This window comes from Oncorhynchus tshawytscha, linkage group LG27 (assembly GCF_018296145.1).
Source record: "Oncorhynchus tshawytscha isolate Ot180627B linkage group LG27, Otsh_v2.0, whole genome shotgun sequence".
Taxonomy (NCBI): Eukaryota; Metazoa; Chordata; class Actinopteri; order Salmoniformes; family Salmonidae; genus Oncorhynchus; species Oncorhynchus tshawytscha.
Window position 1 is genome coordinate 12,791,160 of NC_056455.1, and position 7,986 is coordinate 12,799,145.

General features: G+C 47.4%; 1 long non-coding RNA gene across 1 annotated transcript; it reads right to left on the bottom strand.

Annotated features, from left to right (window-relative positions):
* Window positions 1–3,652: 3,652 nt before the first annotated feature.
* On the bottom strand, window positions 3,653–6,134 carry LOC112247373. Its single transcript, XR_002953058.2, has 3 exons — window positions 5,841–6,134; window positions 4,603–4,720; window positions 3,653–4,308 (listed from the first exon to the last, which is right to left on the bottom strand). It is a non-coding gene; the product is annotated as an uncharacterized LOC112247373 (long non-coding RNA).
* Between the last annotated feature and the right edge of the window lie 1,852 nt (window positions 6,135–7,986).

The following is a 7,986-nucleotide window of genomic DNA, read 5'->3' on the forward strand; positions in this document are numbered from 1 at the left end:
GAGACTCATATCTCCCTCACTAGCTTTAAGCACCAGCTGTCAGAGCAGCTCACAGATCACTGCACCTGTACATAGCGCCCATCTGTAAATAGCCCATCAAACTACCTCATCCCCATACTGTTACTTATTTAATTTATTTTGCTCCTTTGCACCCCAGTATCTCTACTTGCACACTCATCTTCTGCACATCTATCACTCCAGTGTTTAATTGCTATATTGTAATTATTTTGCCTCTATGGCCTATTTATTGCCTTTACCTCCCTTATCCTACCTCATTTGCACTCACTGTACTTAGTCTTTTTCTGTTGTATTATTGACTTTATGTTTGTTTATTCCGTGTGTAACTCTGTGTTGTTGTTTGTGTCGCACTGCTTTGCTTTGGTTTTTGGTTTTCCGCTTGATTCTAGTCAAAATGACCCCCCCCCCCCTCAGTGATGATTATCCTCTTTGATAATTTCCCAGGATTACTCACTGTTTGTCTTTAATTGAGTCAGCAGATTGTGAATCCCCTGCCAGCGTGTGTGTCATCGTTAAAGGTCATCGTTAAGGACCATTTAACCACCACCTCAGCATGAGCCAGTCTCAATGATGTCACCACTCACAGACACAGGCAGGATGACTCAAGTACCGTGGAGAGAGGGGAGGCGGGAAGGGGGAGAGAGGGAGGAGGAGGCAGGTGATAGAGGGAGTGGAGAGGGAAGGAGAGGCAGGAGGGGTGAGGCAGGTGATAGAGGGAGTGGAGAGGGAAGGAGAGGCAGGAGGGGTGAGGCAGGTGATAGAGGGAGTGGAGGGAAGGAGAGGCAGGAGGGGAGGGAGAGGGAAGGAGAGGTGAGGCAGGTGATAGAGGGAGTGGAGAGGGAAGGAGAGGCAGGAGGGGTGAGGCAGGTGATAGAGGGAGTGGAGAGGGAAGGAGAGGCAGGAGGGGTGAGGCAGGTGATAGAGGGAGTGGAGAGGGAAGGAGAGGCAGGAGGGGTGAGGCAGGTGATAGAGGGAGTGGAGAGGGAAGGAGAGGCAGGAGGGGTGAGGCAGGTGATAGAGGGAGTGGAGAGGGAAGGAGAGGCAGGAGGGGTGAGGCAGGTGATAGAGGGAGTGGAGAGGGAAGGAGAGGCAGGAGGGGTGAGGCAGGTGATAGAGGGAGTGGAGAGGGAAGGAGAGGCAGGAGGGGTGAGGCAGGTGATAGAGGGAGTGGAGAGGGAAGGAGAGGCAGGAGGGGTGAGGCAGGTGATAGAGGGAGTGGAGAGGGAAGGAGAGGCAGGAGGGGTGAGGCAGGTGATAGAGGGAGTGGAGAGGGAAGGAGAGGCAGGAGGGGTGAGGCAGGTGATAGAGGGAGTGGAGAGGGAAGGAGAGGCAGGAGGGGTGAGGCAGGTGATAGAGGGAGTGGAGAGGGAAGGAGAGGCAGGAGGGGTGAGGCAGGTGATAGAGGGAGTGGAGAGGGAAGGAGGGGGAGAAAGAGAAAGAAAGACAGACAGATACATAGACAAAGAGAGAGACTGGACTTGTGTAAGAGACCGAGACCTCATGGCTAAGTCTGTATATCAGTACAAACATTGAGCTCCGTCATTGCCTGGCAACGCTGGCCATGTCCCAGCTCCTCCAATACACTGGAACTGCCATAAGTCTCTGGACGGGACACACACACACGGCTTCCTGTCTCTCAGTGCTGCAATGCATCTGATCCTATCCCCATGGAGAGGGTGGGGGTGCTGCTCTGGTGATGCCAGCAGAGCCCCTCTCAGACCTCAGAGCTCACAGCATTGTTTATTCAGCTTGGGTGCAATCACGTCTTGGCTCCCGGATGAAGAGGAATACCATTCACAATGTTATTTCATAAATATATAATCATGACATTGGCATAAATAGAAGCACACAGACACATGCAAAGACAAACATACACACGCACACACACACACACACACACATTACCCCCCTCCCCAGATAATGCACAGTATTCATGTATTCACCCAGACAATTTCCACAAAGCAAAAAGAATGCCAACGTCTATTGACCATGAAAAGATACAAGCAGATTTTGTCCTCAGTGAAGAGAGAGAGATGTCTTTGTTGGTTATCTCCGTTGGAGAGACGCCGTTTGAGAGATTCCGTTTGGCTCAGCCTAATCAGAACACAAACACGCCTCTGTCATCTGGCTCTCAGCCCTCACCCTCTCTGACACACACACAGTGAAACATAATGGGAACAGCTTTCTCTCCTCTCATCACCAGATCTTCCTTTCCCCCTCTACTCCCGTTTATTCTCTCTTCTATCTCTTTCTTCTCTTCTCTGTCGGCCTCAGCATTCCTTGTCCTCCATTCATCTCTATTATGTCATAACATTCAGTTGGTTATCCTTTCCTATGATCTTCTCTTTTCCACATTTCTTCTTCTGTTTCCTTTTCTTCCCTCTGTCCTTCTCTATCTCATCTAGTCTTAGAATGTCTCTGTCTCTCCCCAGGGCAGCAACATAAGGGCTGGTATACATTAGCTGTGCTTCTCTCTCTGTGTAGTGCACACAGAGCAGGCAGGCAGCAGGCTGATTTCAGTTGCTGGAGAGAATAGCTATAGCTGGGAATAAGCAAAGCCAATCCCTGTGGCACCAGAGTTCCACTGAGTCCTGTCTGAATAAGAGGTGTTCACATCCTGCTCATCAATCCCCTCACTTCTGACAAAAAGAGGCACAATACCCAGGGAACATATATGGACATTGGTGGAAGGGTGTGTGTCGTGGATTGAGTGACTGTGTGTGTATGTGAGAGAGAGAGAGAGAGAGAGAGAGAGAGAGAGGAGAGAAACAGAGAAAGACAAAAACAAACAAGAGACCCAGATTGTGTTGGATAGCCCGTGAGAATAGCCCTAATGTATGTGTGCTGAGGAATCTGCGAGCCAGAGCCACTTGTTGCTGTGTGTCCTGTATTATGAGAGAGCCTAGACATTTCCCCAGTGCCTGGTCTGTTCCCTGGGCTGCAGTAGAAAGACTGGGCTGTGTCCTGAGAGGGAGGTCAGAAGTCAGCAGTGCCCTGAGCAGCGGGCAGGACCCCACCACTCATGTGACCAGCCCACTTCCCTTGACATCCGCCAGGGAGAGAATAGATCGAGTTGTGTGTTTGGAGGTTTTGCTACGATGGGAAAAGCATCCCTCAGAATGTGACTTTGAGAGGGACGTAGGGGGCTGAGGGCTGGTACGGGGGCCTCGGCTTTCTCAACAGAAGTGCTCTCCTTTTGAGACTGAAAAAAGGTCAAGGGTCAGAGATGCAACAGTGCCCACTCTCTATTTCTCTCCGCGTCTATCAAACCCACAGCTGATGGAAGCAGAAAGAGAGGCCTCAGGCCACTACTGGACACAAAAGCTACACATGGCAGGCTGCTACTAAACAAGCCTCTCACGGCCCCTTCCCCACCAAAACACTGTTCCTATGCATTCCATCCTGAGCTGTGACAAGGACTCGCCTCTGTCTGTCTGTCTGTCCATGTGACATCTGTCACTATGGGGCGGCAGGGTAGCCTAGTGGTTAGAGCATTGGACTAATAACCGGAAGGTTGCAAGTTGAAATCCCCGAGCTGACAAATCTGTCGTTCTGCCCCTGAACAGGCAGTTAACCCACTGTTCCTAGGCCGTCATTGAAAATAAGAATTTGTTCTTAACTGACTTGCCTAGTTAAGTAAAATAAATTAATTACACTTTTATTGTTCAGACATTTTTCATTCATCTTGCCTTGGAAGTATGACACCTGATGACTAATGGCAATTTCCTGTCACCTGAAACTATTTGTAGGAACATGTACACAAAACAACGCTGCCTATACTGTGATAATGTATGGCCACAGGATGTGATGTAAGCAGCTATCATGTGTCTTCTCCTGTTACATATGTTCTCTTTTATGTCCTTTTCTTTTGTCTGACAGTTCTGTCTCTTGTTTCCTGAGGTTAATATCTGTTAGTCCTGCGTTTTGTACCTCGCATGAAGCCAAAAACCCACTGAACCAGCCAGGGCAGATCAAACAACTCATTTTTGCCTTCAAAATTAACATGGACAAATGTACTTTCCTTTTATGAGAACCTACAGCATGACTGTTGGAATCAAAGACTAAACACTGTATGTACAGAAATCCAGTCCCCCACAATACCTTGAGTCTCTCAGGGTATTGTTTATGAAATCTATCTTGACCTCTCCCTCTCAACACAAGCCCACACAGGAAAATAATAAACAGATGAGGTTGGATGGTATGGGAAAGGCTCCAAGCCCCAGTGTCAGGCAGCAGCAGCAAGGTAGAGAGAGAAAGATCCATCCCTGTTCTGGTTCCCAGGCTCTCTCTCTGGAACGGGAAGAGCAGGGAGACAGGTAAAGCCCTAGCCTGACTCTACACACACTCAGTCAATCCCACAACAGCAGAACTAGAAAAACCTGCTGGCACACACCGTTCGTTACCTGTCATTCATACACACGTACAAACACACACCCTAAACGCAAGACAAGCCCACACATACTCCGCTGTCCTGTTATGTAGATATAAGGTCATATGTTCGTACACACAGCTTTCATTCAGTTTTAATAAGGCAGTCGTATTGCTGCCTTGTGTAATGTAGCTATGTTTTCTTGTGCAACACACCCTTCTGTGGGTCAGTACTAAAGCTGTTTGTGCTTGGATGCACTCTGGCACAGTTGGGTAATCTTGGAAAGAGCTGGATTCTCCCAGGCTTGTGGGCTCAGACCTGGGCCAGAATAATCTGCAGGGGAGCACAGACAATTAACCACACACAAATAGATACACGCACGCTCACATATACACACGCTCACTGAGTAGTGGATGTTAAGGCAGCCCTCCTCACCTCTCTGATTCAGAGGGGTTGGGTTAAATGCAGAAAACACCTTTCAGTTGAATGCATTCAGTGTTACAACTGACTAGGTATCCCCCTTTCCCTGTCCCTTTAAACCAAACGTTAGGAACACCTTCCTAATATTGAGTTGAACCCCCTTTTGCCCGCAGAACAGCCTGAATTAATCGGGGCATGGATTCTACAAGGTGTCGAAAGTCAACAAGTTATGCTGACCCATGTTGATGCCAATGCTTCCCCCAGTTGTGTCAAGTTGGTTGAATGTCCTTTGGGTGGTGAACAATTCTTGATACACACGGGAAACTGTTGAGCATGAAAAACACAGCAGCATTGAAGTTCTTGACACACTCAAACCGGATTGCCTGGCACAGCGGTCTAAGGCACTGCAGCTCAGTGCTAGAGGCATCACTACAGACAACCTGGTTCAAATCCAAGTTGTGTCATATCTGGCTGTGATTGGGAGTCCCATATGGAGGTGAACAATTGGCCCAGCATCATCCGGGTTTGGCTGGTGCAGGCTGACTTTAAGAATTTTTTTGCCTCCTTTAATATATTTTTAAAACATTTACTACAATACCCTGTTCAAAGGCACTTCAATATTTTGTCTTGCCCATTCACTCTGAATGACACACATACACAAGCCATGTCTAAATTGTCTCAAGGCTGAAAAATCCTTCTTTAACCAGTTGTCACGCTGGCATAAATGATTCGGAAGACAGGCGCAGGAATGCGTAATAGTTTTGTAAAATTAAACCCAAATTACGGCGTGCGGTGTAAAGGCACGAGGACGAAGACCAAACAAACACGTAAAACACAGGGTAGAAACCCAAAACAAAAGAGCGAGGAGTACCTCGAATAAATAACACATATGCACAATGAGTAACACACGGGACGAGACCCGTAATCATCTGCGAACAATAATCAACAGCGCCATGGTGAAGGGCACATATATACAAATACAATCAGGGGGAATAGGGGCCAGGTGTGCGCAATGAAAGTTCCAGAGGGTTACCGAGGCTGCTGAAGTTGCGTCGTTGGACAGACCCGTTGTGGTGACATCGGACGACCCAGTTGCGGCGGCGCCGGAAGGACCAGTCCCACGGTCTCCCTCAATGGTCGATTATTCTGTCACGTTGGTATAAAGAGATTCGGGAGACAGGCACAGGAATGCGTAATAGTTGTTTTATTAAGCCCCAAATTATGGCGTGCCGTGTAAAGGCGCTGGAATGAAGACCAAACAAACACGTAAAACACAGGGTTGAAGCCCAAACAAAAGAGCGAGGAGTACCTCAAATAAATAACACACGCTCACAATGATTATCACACGGGACAAGACCCATAATCATCTGCGCAATCCACAAGGGCACGAAAGCCCAAAACACACAGCACAGGTACTCACACGCACTAACGGACATTGTAACAATAATTGAACAGCCCAATGGAAACCAAAGGGCACATTTACACAACTACAATCAGTGGGAATAGGGGCCAGGTGTGCGCAATGAAAGTTCCAGAGGGATCCGTGACACCCGTCTCCTCCCCTTCATCTACACTGATTGAAGTGGATTTAATATGTGACATCAATAAGGGATCATAGCTTTCACCTGGATTCGCCTGGTCAGTCTATGTCATGGAAAGAGCAGGTGTCCTTAATGTTTTTCATACTCAGCGTATATGCGTTCTCTCTCTCACACACACACACACACACACACACACACACACACACACACACACACACACACACACACACACACACACACACACACACATCCAAACGTGTGCAGTGCATTCAGAGAGTATTCAGACCCCTTGACTTTTTACATATTTTGTTACATTCTAAAAAAAAACATTCTCTCAACAATCTACACACAGTACCCCATAACGACAAAGCAAGAAACTGTTATAACCTTTTTCAAATCTATTCAAAAAATTATAATAATATCACATTTACATAAGTTTTCAGACCCTTTACTCAGTACTTTGTTGAAGCACCTTTGGCAGCGATTACAGCCTCGGGTCTTCTTGGGTATGACGCTACAAGCTTGGTACACCTGTATTTGGGGAGTTTCTCCCATTCTTCTCTGCAGATCCTCTCAAGCTCTGTCAATTTGGAAGGGGAGCGTCACTGCACAGCTATTTTCAGGTCTCCCCAGAGATGTTCCATCAGGTTCAAATCCAGGCTCTGGCTGGACCACTCAAGGACATTCAGAGACTTGTCCCGAAGCCACTTCTGTGTTGTCTTGGCTGTGTGCTTAGGGTCATTGTCCTGTTGGAAGGTGAACCTTCGCCCCAGTCTGAGGTCCTGAGCGCTCTGGAGAAGGTTTTCATCAAGGATCTCTCTGTACTTTGCTCCGTTCATCTTTCCCTCAATCCTGACTAGTCTCCCAGTCCCTGCCACTAAAAAACATCCACACAGCATGATGCTGCCACCACCATGCTTCACCGTAGGGATGGTGCCATGTTTCCTCCAGACGTGACGGTTGACATTCAGGCCAAAGAGTTCAATCTTGGTTTCATCAGACCAGAGAATCTTGTTTCTCATGGTCTGAGTCCTTTAGGTGCCTTTTGGCAAACTCCAAGCGGGCTGTCATGTGCCTTTTCCTGAGGAGTGGCTTCTGTCTGGCCACTCTGTCATAAAGGCCTGATTGGTGGAGGGCTGCAGAGATGATTGTCGTTCTGGAAGGTTCTCCCATCTCCACAGAGGAACTCTGGAGCTCTATCAGAGTGACTTGGACACCTCTCTGACCAAGGGCCTTCTCCCCTGATTGCTCAGTTTGGCCGGGCGGCCAGCTCTAGGAAGAGTCTTGGTGGTTCCAAACTTCTTCCATTTAAGAATGATGGAGGCCACCGTGTTCTTGGGGACCATCAATGCTGCAGAATTGCTTTGGTACTCTACCCCATATCTGAATGTTAATATAAATAAGATATTTCTTTTTTGTATTTGTAATAAATTTGCAAAAAAATGAAAAACCTGTTTTCACTTTGTCATTATTGGGTATTGTGTGTAGATTGATGAGGGAAAAAAAATATTTAATCAATTTTAGAATAAGGCTGTAACGTAACAACATTTTGAAAAAGTCAAGGGGTCTGAATACTCTCCGAATGATCTGTATGTCATCACCCTGTAATGTCTACTTCTGGGTGATATAAAATTAGAT